General features: G+C 36.1%; 1 long non-coding RNA gene across 1 annotated transcript; it reads right to left on the bottom strand.

Moving 5' to 3' along the window:
• Positions 1-7,440: 7,440 nt before the first annotated feature.
• LOC136063917 (uncharacterized) lies at positions 7,441-9,584 on the bottom strand. Its single transcript, XR_010625568.1, has 2 exons — positions 8,892-9,584; positions 7,441-7,669 (listed from the first exon to the last, which is right to left on the bottom strand). It is a non-coding gene; the product is annotated as an uncharacterized LOC136063917 (long non-coding RNA).
• Positions 9,585-13,067: the final 3,483 nt, after the last annotated feature.

The raw sequence follows: 13,067 nt of genomic DNA on the forward strand, positions 1-13,067 counted from the left end.
TGGTCAGTTGGATCGATTAATATAATCCATGAATCAAACCAGAGATTATTTTTTAAAATAAAAATCTCGATTTTACAATAATGTGTTCAAAACTTGTAATAAACAGATGGGTCCTACTAGTGTATTACAAATTTAGAACTCCATAAACTCATATATTGTGTATAATTTTAATTTGTTTTATTTAAAAAAAAAAAACTTGAATTTAATTGTTGTATATATGATATAATTATTTGTCCAATTGACCTTGATCATTTTGATATTTACAAGTAGATAGATAAAATCAATAGATAACATAAATACAAAATTATCATGGATTTTACTTTGAAGTACCCAACCAAGTGGGCATTCTTCGGCTCCTCCTTAAATTCATTACGATTACAATTAACACAACAGCTTAATTCTCCGACCACACATATATTATATATATATATATAAGCTTCATCACGCGTGCTTTGCGCATGCGATGAGGCTTTTTTTTTTTTTTGGGTCTAGTGTCATAATTTTCTTTTTAAAAAAAAAAATTGGATAAGTTTGCTTTTTTTTTTTTTTTTTTAATACAATATAGAAATTCTACTCTAGCCTAATTTAAGTATATATGTACATGAAATCTCTCATTTTTTCCCTGTAAACGTAAAGTTTAAAGGTATTTCTAAACCACATAAAAATCAGTTCAAATAGAGAAATCATCTTATAAATAGTATAGATACACACACACACACTAGAAAGACACTTGGCACAAAATTGGAGGACAACTATAATTTAATTTGGATTTTTTTTTTTTTGAGAATCATTTAATTTGGATTATTGATTCAATATATATTATCTACACTACTATATAAGGGGTTCCCCTATTTAGGATCCTCATTTTTTTTTTATTCAAAAATGCCCCCACACTCTTATGTTTAAGTAGAGACAAAACTAAATGACAATTCAGTAAAAATACAACTTTAACTCTCACTAAAACATTGCCTAAAAAATAAGATCACTCTCTTATTAATTTTCAAATTGCTTTATCCATTTATAAATTAGATTCTAAAAAATAAAAATTATATATAAAAATAAAGGCACAAGTTTTTTTTTTTTTTTTTGGGGTATAAAATAGAACCTCTAAGCTCAAGGTTTTCACTTTTTTTTTCTTCCCATTTTTCCCCTTTACCAAGACTTAAACCTTTCTCTTTTTCTTTTTTTTTTTTTTTTTTCTTTTTTTCGGTTTCCTTTCTTCCAAATTCTAATCTCACGTGTTTTTTCTTTTTAGGTTTTTTTTTTTTTTTTTTCAAATCTCTTCTTCTTTATTTTTGAATTATTAAAAAAATGTGATTTTTAATGTACTCCCTTTTTTTCTTTTTAATGATTTTTTATTTATTTATATTGGTGTTTGAATTGTTTTAATGAATGTATTTTCTATGTCCAAAATAAAAATCACTATGCGTGTGGTTTAAATGGATAGAAGAGATAAACATTTCAAATTGAGATGAATGGAAAATTATGACACTAAACAAAAAAAAGCCTCATCACACGTCGAAATTCGTGTGATGAGGTAATATATCATTTAAAGTGTATTCATGTAATGTCATTTAAAAATTTTAAATAACATGACATTAGGATCTTTTAAAATTCTTAAAGTAACTTTCCATGAATTTTTTAAAATCTTATCCATCCATTTTGAATCAAATGAATTGGATTTTGTGAGGTCATTAATATTTAAACAAACATTAATTTTTAATATTTTTGTATTATTTGAATTATTGTTGACATGATAAAATATAATTTATTTATTTTAAGAATTTCATGTTGGGTTACACTAAAATTCTTTAAAATATTATTCTAGGTTAATAGGTTAAATGTTTTGTTTTCATTAGTTGAAATGAACAAGATGCTATTCCTTGAAAGATACTCACTGAAATTTTGTTTGAAAGCTTATGCCTGGTTATGGGAAACTAATATAAATTTGATTATGATAAGGCAGGGGCACTTAGCTAAAAACCTGGCATCAATCAGTGCCTCTTTCAAAACATTGACTTTTAAAACCGAAAATGATGGACAGTTAAAACTAAACTATATAACCTATATAGCCTACGTTTTGTAGTTTGATCGTATGCATGACATTATAATGACATTTATGGAATTGTCTGTACTTTTTTTTTTAATTTTTTTATTTATATATATATATATAATCGGTCAATTTTATCGGATATGCATATAGCTTTAACAACCATGGTTCAAGTTTCTCAAAAAAAAAAAAAAAAAAGGTTCAAAAATGGGTCAATTCTATCAGTTTCCTTTGGGAAGATAGAAGATAATTAAATATAATGTATTAAATGAATTTTTTTTAAGAATGTTTTATCCATTGCTTTATTTGTGAGTTTGATAGGAAGAAATTGAATAGGAAATGACCTAACCATTCCTCCTGTTAAAGAATACTATTTTCTTTATTGAAATAGAGATGAAAATCCAATTTTACATCTATTTTGGGGAAGGAAAAAAACACAAATAAAAAATGAATGTTATAATAAAAAATATATAATATATATATATATATATATATATATATATATATATATTTTTTCTTCCCATTCATTCTTTATAAACTTCAAAAGATATCAAAAAAAATAAAATACATCATATATATTTCATTTCATTCTACTCTTTATGATCTATTCATTCTATATATGGCTATTTAAAATTTTTCTTAACGTAGTGTAAACTGAAAGACAGAAATTTTAGTGTTCTAGGGATGCAATTATTGAGAATATAACCAGAATGATACCTCATAAATATTCATAAAGTATATATATAAATAATAATAAAGTTTTCTGTTTAAGCAATTAAGGTGATGGCACTAATAAAAAAAAAAAAAAATTCTATAATTAGAGCGTTACTACATTATAAACATTATTTAAACTCATATCCTTTACAAATTTTTTCTCAAAAAAAAAAAAAATCCTTTACAAATTTGATTGTTTTCTGATGATGTTGGTTGGGTACTTCAAAGTAAAATCCATNATCGATGTTAGCAGCGGCGACGAAAATTTGTCTAACTTTGTGCAAGCTAGCAACATAGGAATAATTTACCATTGCGCTTGCTAACGCACTAGTTCTTCCCACAGACGGCGCCAATTGTAGGGACTGAGTTTGAGCACTTCTACTGTTGAGTGAGTGGACTCAAGTCCAGTTAGCCCAATACAATGAATTTGTAGAGAGAGGGTTCAAGAACTAGGCCTTAGCAAGCGGACAACGCCCAATGCAGTGTTCGCCACCATCGAACGCAGATGAAATCGAAATTATCCTCCAAAGTCTGTCTCGGCCCGGTCCGAGGAGCTTGATGTAGTCTTCTCCCATGGGAATGGTCCCTTTTTTGATCTATTTCTTCCCCTTATTAGTCCTCCTCCAACGATCCCTTTCCTCCACTTGTTGATCATCCATGACTCTCTCTGACAACCTGTCCCATCCGTCACCTTATCAATCCCCTGTGAGTTGCAGCAACCGAGGCAGCACTGCCCACGGGTCACGTCTCCATTAATGCTGCCGGAACATCAGTTGTGCGCATTTAAGTGGAGGTGACAGTTCATCTTGGTCTTGCTCCTTGGCTATGCTTCCATGGCTGACATGTGTACTTTTTTTCTCCTTGGATGCCCTGGAAGGCTGCCTATAGGGGCCCGTTACTTCCTCCTCCCATGGTCTTGGTTGGCCGAGGACAAGGTTGTCCTCGGTGAGGGCATTAGGCTTCCCCCTCCTCGGCTGGCCTTAGGATTGGTCATAAAGTGGGCCGGGGTTGCCAAATTCTCCGAACACACACACATATATATATATATATATATAAGCTTCATCACGCGTGCTTTGCGCATGCGATGAGGCTTTTTTTTTTTTTTGGGTCTAGTGTCATAATTTTCTTTTTAAAAAAAAAAATTGGATAAGTTTGCTTTTTTTTTTTTTTGTTTTTAATACAATATAGAAATTCTACTCTAGCCTAATTTAAGTATATATGTACATGAAATCCTCAAATTTTTTCCCTTAAACGTAAAGTTTAAAGGTATTTCTAAACCACATAAAAATTCAGTTCAAATAGAGAAATCATCTTATAAATAGTATAGATACACACACACACACTAGAAAGACACTTGGCACAAAATTGGAGGACAACTATAATTTAATTTGGATTTTTTTTTTTTTGAGAATCATTTAATTTGGATTATTGATTCAATATATATTATCTACACTACTATATAAGGGGTTCCCCTATTTAGGATCCTCATTTTTTTTTTATTCAAAAATGCCCCACACTCTTATGTTTAAGTAGAGACAAAACTAAATGACAATTCAGTAAAATACAACTTTAACTCTCACTAAAACATTGCCTAAAAAATAAGATCACTCTCTTATTAATTTTCAAATTGCTTTATCCATTTATAAATTAGATTCTAAAAAATAAAAATTATATATAAAAATAAAGGCACAAGTTTTTTTTTTTTTTTTTGGGTATAAAATAGAACCTCTAAGCTCAAGGTTTTCACTTTTTTTTTCTTCCCATTTTTCCCCTTTACCAAGACTTAAACCTTTCTCTTTTTTCTTTTTTCTTTTTTTTTTCTTTTTTTCGGTTTCCTTTCTTCAAATTCTAATCTCACGTGTTTTTTCTTTTTAGGTTTTTTTTTTTTTTTTTTCAAATCTCTTCTTCTTTATTTTTGAATTATTAAAAAAATGTGATTTTTAATGTACTCCCTTTTTTTCTTTTTAATGATTTTTTATTTATTTATATTGGTGTTTGAATTGTTTTAATGAATGTATTTTCTATGTCCAAAATAAAAATCACTATGCGTGTGGTTTAAATGGATAGAAGAGATAAACATTTCAAATTGAGATGAATGGAAAATTATGACACTAAACAAAAAAAAGCCTCATCACACGTGCGAAATTCGTGTGATGAGGTTAATATATCATTTAAAGTGTATTCATGTAATGTCATTTAAAAATTTTAAATAACATGACATTAGGATCTTTTAAAATTCTTAAAGTAACTTTCCATGAATTTTTTAAAATCTTATCCATCCATTTTGAATCAAATGAATTGGATTTTGTGAGGTCATTAATATTTAAACAAACATTAATTTTTAATATTTTTGTATTATTTGAATTATTGTTGACATGATAAAATATAATTTATTTATTTTAAGAATTTCATGTTGGGTTACACTAAAATTCTTTAAAATATTATTCTAGGTTAATAGGTTAAATGTTTGTTTTCATTAGTTGAAATGAACAAGATGCTATTCCTTGAAAGATACTCACTGAAATTTTGTTTGAAAGCTTATGCCTGGTTATGGGGAAACTAATATAAATTTGATTATGATAAGGCAGGGGCACTTAGCTAAAAACCTGGCATCAATCAGTGCCTCTTTCAAAACATTGACTTTTAAAACCGAAAATGATGGACAGTTAAAACTAAACTATATAACCTATATAGCCTACGTTTTGTAGTTTGATCGTATGCATGACATTATAATGACATTTATGGAATTGTCTGTACTTTTTTTTTTAATTTTTTTATTTATATATATATATATAATCGGTCAATTTTATCGGATATGCATATAGCTTTAACAACCATGGTTCAAGTTTCTCAAAAAAAAAAAAAAAAAAGGTTCAAAAATGGGTCAATTCTATCAGTTTCCTTTGGGAAGATAGAAGATAATTAAATATAATGTATTAAATGAATTTTTTTTAAGAATGTTTTATCCATTGCTTTATTTGTGAGTTTGATAGGAAGAAATTGAATAGGAAATGACCTAACCATTCCTCCTGTTAAAGAATACTATTTTCTTTATTGAAATAGAGATGAAAATCCAATTTTACATCTATTTTGGGGAAGGAAAAAACACAAATAAAAAATGATATATATTCGAGTCTCGTAAAAAAAAAAAAAAAAAGAGAAAACAATGCACCCACCCAAGAAGCAGCTGTTGCAAAAAAAATGAAAAGTTCAAAGAATGAAGTAAGTAAACAGTATGGCCTTTTATTGAATGAAGAAAAAAGTACATCATACACCTGAAGGCTTAGACAAGCTTGTTCTAAAGCTAAAAATACAAACAATGGCTTGGACAGGCTTGTTCTAAAACTAAATGTACAAGCGGAGGCTTAAACAGGCTTGTTCTAAAGCTAACTGTAGGAAAGGGAGGCTGAGGCAGGCTTGTTTTAAGGCTACCAACAACTCCCGAGCCCGTATGGATGGTACTGGCAACAAGAGAGGAGAAAGAGTGGAAGCACCGGACGGCCCCATTCCAGGACACTCCCTTGATGCTCCCCCAGCCTCATGATAATTAAGCATCGGAGGCGACAACACCTAGGCACCGATCGTAACGTAATCTTGCGAACCTCCATCGGCGGGTAAGCTGGGTGCGAATCACTACCAGCTTGAAGGGCAGGCATAGACGCGTACCGGAGAAAAACATTATGTTCCTCATGAACCTCCCACCTAACCGCCAGGCGCACTACCACCAGGATGACGCCCAAGCCTTGCCACGCTGAAAGTTTGACACAATCTACAACTGCCACGGCTCTCGATTGAGGAAGGCGGACCTCCCTTCTTGCTCGGTTGAAAGGCAGGGACACCTTTGGCTCCAGCCCCCTTTGCCTCAATTGCGTCGTCCAGGGTCTGGGTGGTATCTCTGGTTCCTGAAAGGGGCTTGGCTTCCTTGCCCTGGCCCTCATCCAGGGCCATCCCATTCCCTCGAGCCCTGATCACGATCCTAGCAAGGTTATCGGAGGTGATTAGAGGGTTGGAAGCTCAGAGTTCCTATTGAACTCAAGGATTCGTGAAGTGTGAAAGAACGGTTCCCCTAGAAAGCCTTATATAGAAGGCAAAAGTTTGTGGGAATTAATTTGCGTGAAATTCAAAGGAAGAATTACCAGCGACATTAATCCCGACCAATTTCTGAGGAAGCCACCAGCTGCTAGATCTGCGTTAATCCACAAAGATATTAATGAGGGCGTGCCTCGCATATCGAAATGTCAAGCACACAACCCGAACAGCCAAAAGACGCCTCGTAATCAGAAGTGGCGAAAAAATTGGTGCAACGGGGCTACCACTATGCGTAAAGGCGGAGGGACAAGCCGCCCTTGTCCAGGTCAATACTGGGCCAACTGCCCAGTTTAAGGAGGAGTCCCTCCTCGGCAAGGCAAGGCCAAGACTGTTATCGCTCTAGAAGCGAACATTCCAGCGTTGAGGACAAGTTCCTTCACCCCGAGCTGTCACGCCCCAAACCCGATATCCGGATTTGTGACCATGACCGGCATGCTAATATCAAGTTTAAACCTGATATTAACAAGAACCAACTTAACTTTTAACAAAAGCTTTTAGAAAAGCTTTTACAAGGGCTTTCCTCTTTCATATCATCTTTGTTTCTTTACTTAAATGGTATACTTTTTTCACTTGACATTCAGAGCATCTATGCTGAACTCAAAGAATAACATAATCCACCAAATTTTTCAAATTCTATACTTTCACATAATACATCTCTTAATGCTTTAAGGTATACACTTTCATTAGATCCTAAATTACACAATGCTATAAAACTAACATCAAATTCCTAATTTAGGATATATATATATAAAATTAAAACCAGCTCCTTCCAAAACTCGACTAAGGCTCCCTCTGCTCCAAAATAAAACTTGCTAACTGAAAGAGTGGAAGGCGTGAGCTACACAACTCAGTAAAGGTAAGATATATGAGAATTCAATAAGTATGCATGTAAATTAAATCATTTCATTCTAGGAGTATTCGAATAGGAGAACATCTTTTCATGCATAGTATCTTATACTATGTATAATAATAACTTATATGCTCTTCGTAGGAAAATAATTGTTCTCCCTTTTTTTATCAGAATAATATTATCAAAGCATTTCAAATTGAATTTCTTTCATTTCTTACAAAGTTACCATATATATATTTTCATTACAAAATGATCATTTTAACTTAAAATCAGATAATCGGTAACTTTGTCTTAAAATAGAAGCATCTTAAAGAATAATAAAACTTTCCTTCATAAATTTCTTCTTGTAAAATATTATAACTTTCATAATCATAAAACTTAACGTTTCATAAAAAAAAAAAAAAAAACAGATATCTGATAACTTCTTAACATAAACTTATACTTTCTTCAGAAACTTTATCTTTATAGCATAACAGAACTTCAGAAACTTTTATCTTTAATGAACAGCTTTCTTTTCATCAGAAACTTCTTATTTTCACGAGAGCTTTTACTTTTCACAATGCATTTAAACAAAATACTTCTCTCATGATTAATAACATAACATAGTTGTTCATAAATAACTTGTTGGTTAGTCCATATCTGATAAGTCTGTACTTATTTGGGAGGCTTCTAGCACCATAGTGCTAGGCATCCAGCATTCCCCACAATGCCAGGTATTCCCGGGATCACATCATAATACATATCTTCCAACCATGGGGGTAGGTTGGCTTCCCCCACAAGTTGGCCGTAACCAACAAGGGGCAGGTACAGCAGAGCCAGTCCCACTTAATGGCCAATCATAAAACATTTTCCATGGAAAGTCAGTAATTAACCCCTACTGACAGAGTTCAGATTACCAGAGAACATAACCTGAAAACATTTCATACTTTACATCATACTGACATTTCTTATTTTGCATAATATTTCATTATAATAGCATTTCCCTTCTTTTCTTTAAACATCATGTTCGTGGAATTAATAATAGTATTAATATGCTTAAATCATATACATAGGGTTTCGAAAGCTCACGAACATATCTTTGTCTGATAATGCTTACATGCCATATTCTCTAATCAAAACATTTTAATGCATAATATACTTTAAAATAACCTCATGACTTACCAAATACCCATATAACTTATCCCTTACCTGAAAGCAGAGGAACCGAGAGCCTACAGTCGAAGGAGCTTAGACCTGACGGCTGGTAACACCTAAACCAAAATCAAAGCTTATTACTATCCATTACTCCTTATCATATCTTACTCATTCATCTCAAAGCCTATCTCTCATAATCAATAAAATCCTAATCACACCCCAAAGAGGTTCCCACAAACACAAAATATATTCATCATACAACATGATGCACTAAATCATAGAGAACCAACATTCTCACATTAATCTCATATCTTTAAAAAGCCAACTTCATTTCAAAAGATGATTTGAGATTAGGGCAATAATGCATGCATAACATAGAATCCTTTAAGCCTGGTCATGTAACTATATACATTCATATGGTAACATACAACACGTCGGACAAAACAGCTTCATAAATACAGCCATCACATGGTTTAGAACCCTTCGTTTGAGTACTAAACCTCAAAACAAGTTACACAAAATTAATCTATGATCGAGACATACCAAGAGATAAGCATATTAAATTATAGTTCAAAACATTCACCCTAGCTATAGAATTAAATCCTCAAAGTTAGGCATGTCCCATACTGTTCACTGTTCTGTTCCAGCCGCATATGCCCCATTTGTAAAATACAAACGGGCTGTTCAAACACATCCACAAATCATGAAATTTTACATAGTTACTCCCCTGTATGTCCAGTATATACCATAAAANTCCTCTAGGTCCTCCTTTGCTTTCTTGAGATCAGCCTCAAATTTCTTAAGGGTATTCGCGGCATCCAAGTACTTGTCGTGCTCTTGATCCAGGGCTCTACCTTGGTTGTCGGCCTCTTCTTCCAGCCTAAAAGTGGCCTGGACAGCCTACCAATCAAAACAAGAACACCGTAAGTTAGGTACTAAGGAATAAAATTCAAACAAAGGCACAAGTATCAGAAGTCTTACCATACCCAAGTATCTCTTGAGCTTACGGGCAACTTCTTGCCTCTTCATGCCCCCCAGCTCGACCATGTCAGTGGAGAGAAGCAGGGACCTTTCCAGGGCGTCGGCTACGCGAGCCCCCTCGCCCCCTTGGAAGTTCCTAAGGGTGGCATCGTCCATCAAAGGCTTCCCATGAAGCATGGTAGCGGGCAGCCAGGCCTGGGGCTCGGACTGCTAAATGACTTCTTTTCCCTTGTCCTAACCACCAATCCTCAGCTGCTTGGAAGGTCGGTGGGCTTCATCTTCCTCTTGGGAGGAACGAGATCTCCCTCCATCCACTGGGTCTTTGCCCTTGGAAGGTCTCTTCCTCTTCGGATTGGTGGACTCGGGCCGAGGGTCCGAGGTCGGCAGAGTGGAAGACGACTTAGTTTGCGTAGGCAAAGACTTAGGTGGAGGAGGGGGAAGCTTGGGTGGAGGAGAAGGAAGCTTGGATTGTGACTTCCCTGGCGTGTCCTTCCACGGTTGGCCTTCAAATAGGTCGAACAGGCTAGTTTGAGGTTGTCTCTTGAAACCCATCTTGGCCTGAGTACCAGTCCTTGGTAACAAAAGGTCTGCTTCAGATAAATGGGGATCACCCAAGTCACTAGAGGGATCCTCGAATAGATGGACTTGGTCGAATGCACCAAATTCGTACTCAGACGAACCCAGATCAACTACTTTTCCCTCTTTTTCCAAACTTCCTCCCTCAGCCTCTACAACTTGGTGGGATGAGGAAGAGCCTACCAACGGGATGCTCTCGGGGATGGAAGATCCTTCAAAAAATGAGAACCCGTGCTCCACCATAGTGATTTAGCGAAGCCTAAGGTCCTTGGCTTTGATCACGTATCTAGGAGCCGAGATAGACTTCAGAATCGGTTTGTACATAAGAATCTTGTGAGCGGCTCTAACTTGGTTGTCAGACTCATTCACAAATACCTCTGCCGTGAGTACAGTTTCCAAGTCTTCCTTGTTGACCAAATGGTAGTGACGTTCAAAGGCATGTAGATCTGCAAAAGAAAAAGCTAGTCCTTGTTAACAACCAAGCAATGCAAACAGTGAAAACATAACAGATCAACCTTCCCATATTTCGAGTACCTTACCTGGCTCCCCCTCTACTGCCGGACAGTGAAGGCCGTCGTGCCACTCCCTCGACACGATGAGAAAATCCTTATTCAACCCCTTGCTAGACTCGGGGAGACACTGGATGAGCCTAACTCTATCATCTCTCGTTTTCATGTAGTAGGACTTACCCATTAGGTGCTGGAGGTTGTAGCACCAATTCACGTTGTGATGGGTTAACCTCAACCCCATCTTCTCCTTCAAGGCATCCACGCAACCCAGGATACTAAACACGTTGATGGCGCACAGGGTAGGGGCTAATCGGAAATGCCTAAGGTAGCCCCTCATCACTGACCCCATAGGGATCCTCATACCACCTTTAAGAAAGGCAATTATGGGAATCGCTACCTCACCAACCTTCCTCCTAATATACCAATCCCCCTCCTCACAGTACTTCAGACCCATGTTATCGGTTATCCTATAGGTGGCGATGAATTCCTCCATCGCCTCCTCAGACTCAACCAATTTCTTAAACCTATCCATCCTAAAAGACGGCTAAAAGACTTAGGGAAGGGCAAGGAGAAGAAAGGAGTAGAGGAAAAGGAAAATCAGAAAGGGAAAAGTATAAAATAGAGTAAGAAGAAAACTTACAAAAATGAGGGAAGGCGCTCAGAACAGGCTTTTTAGGCTGCGAAGAGACGCGAATTGGGTTGGAGACTTGACCGGATTCGGGGTGTGTGCATAAGAACCCTTGAATGCAAAAGTGAAGAGGCAACCCGGTTCAAATGGATATTTACCCCCTCACCAAAGACAACTGTGCAAGGCTTCCCGCCCATAATGGCAAAAGATCCACGCCGTTGGATTACCATCACACCGTTGAACGTGGGGAGTATGAAGCTGCCAAAATCTAATATGGGTGCGTGTTGCATATTAAAGCACCAGAAACGTGCGTTAGCCAGGTGAAAAGACTTCAAGCACTGACTTGGGACCAGACTAGACAAGCCACAGTGTAGGCCCGAGAACATCAAAATCCTCCTCCCCGTCTGAGGAGCCGGACAGCAGGATTTTGAGGGGCTATTGTGAGGTCGGAGAATTTGGCAACCCAAGCGCACTTTATACCAATCCCAAGGCCTATGCCGAGGAGGGGGAAGCCCAATGCCCTCGCCGAAGACAACCTTGTCTTCGGCCAACCAAGACCATGGGAGGAGGAAGTAATGGGCCCCCATAACCAGGATGAACTGTCACCTCCACATTAAATGCGCACAACTGATGTTCCGGCAGCATTAATGGAGACGTGACCCCTGGGCAGTGCTGCCTCAGTAGCTGCAACTCACAAGGGGATTGATAAGGTGACTGATGGGACTGGTTGTCAGAGAGAGTCATGGATGATCAACAAGTGGAGGAAATGGATCGTTAGAGGAGAACTATATAAGGGGAAGAAACAAATCAAAAGGGGAACCATTCCCATGGGAAAGAGACTACTATCAAGCTCCTCGGACCAAGCCGAGGACAGACTTTGAAGGATAATTTCGATCCATTTGCGTTCGATGGTGGCGAACACTACATTGGGCGTTGTCCGCTTGCTAGGGCCTAGTTCTTGAACCGCTCTCTACAAATTCATTGTATTGGGCTAGCTGGGCTTGAGTCCACTCACTCAATAGTAGAAGTGCTCAAACTCAGTCCCCACAATATATTATTAGACGGTTTTGGAAATAATATAACAAGTGGATACAAAAGAGTTCCATTCTTTATTTTGATATTTTCACATAAATAAAATACCCCCTCTTATAAGAGTGATGAGATTTTTTATTTTTTATTTTTATTTTGGAGTGATACTGATAAGATTGTTATTAATTAATGTTACTAGAATAAAATAATTTTAGTGGTGATTTATTTCAACTTTACCTTGATATTGCAGATGCAGATGCTCTTAAATGGGCTCACGGGGTTGGCGATAGGGTGACAAGTGACCGCTTTAATTCCACCCGCTGGTTTTTAAAACCGAGGAGACCTAACGTTATAAGGCTTTTCTTGGGCTTGTTCTAGTAGAAGGGCCCATCTATAATCTTCGTTTCTCATAGTCGAGAATGTTTAACTTACTGGTTTGACCCAAGCCCAAACTAAGGCTGGGAAAACAAATCTGCTCAAAATCGAGTCCAGAATAGGACAGAGGCC

The sequence above is a fragment of the Quercus suber genome, unplaced genomic scaffold (genome assembly GCF_002906115.3).
Source record: "Quercus suber isolate HL8 unplaced genomic scaffold, Cork oak 2.0 scaffold_594, whole genome shotgun sequence".
NCBI lineage: Eukaryota > Viridiplantae > Streptophyta > Magnoliopsida > Fagales > Fagaceae > Quercus > Quercus suber.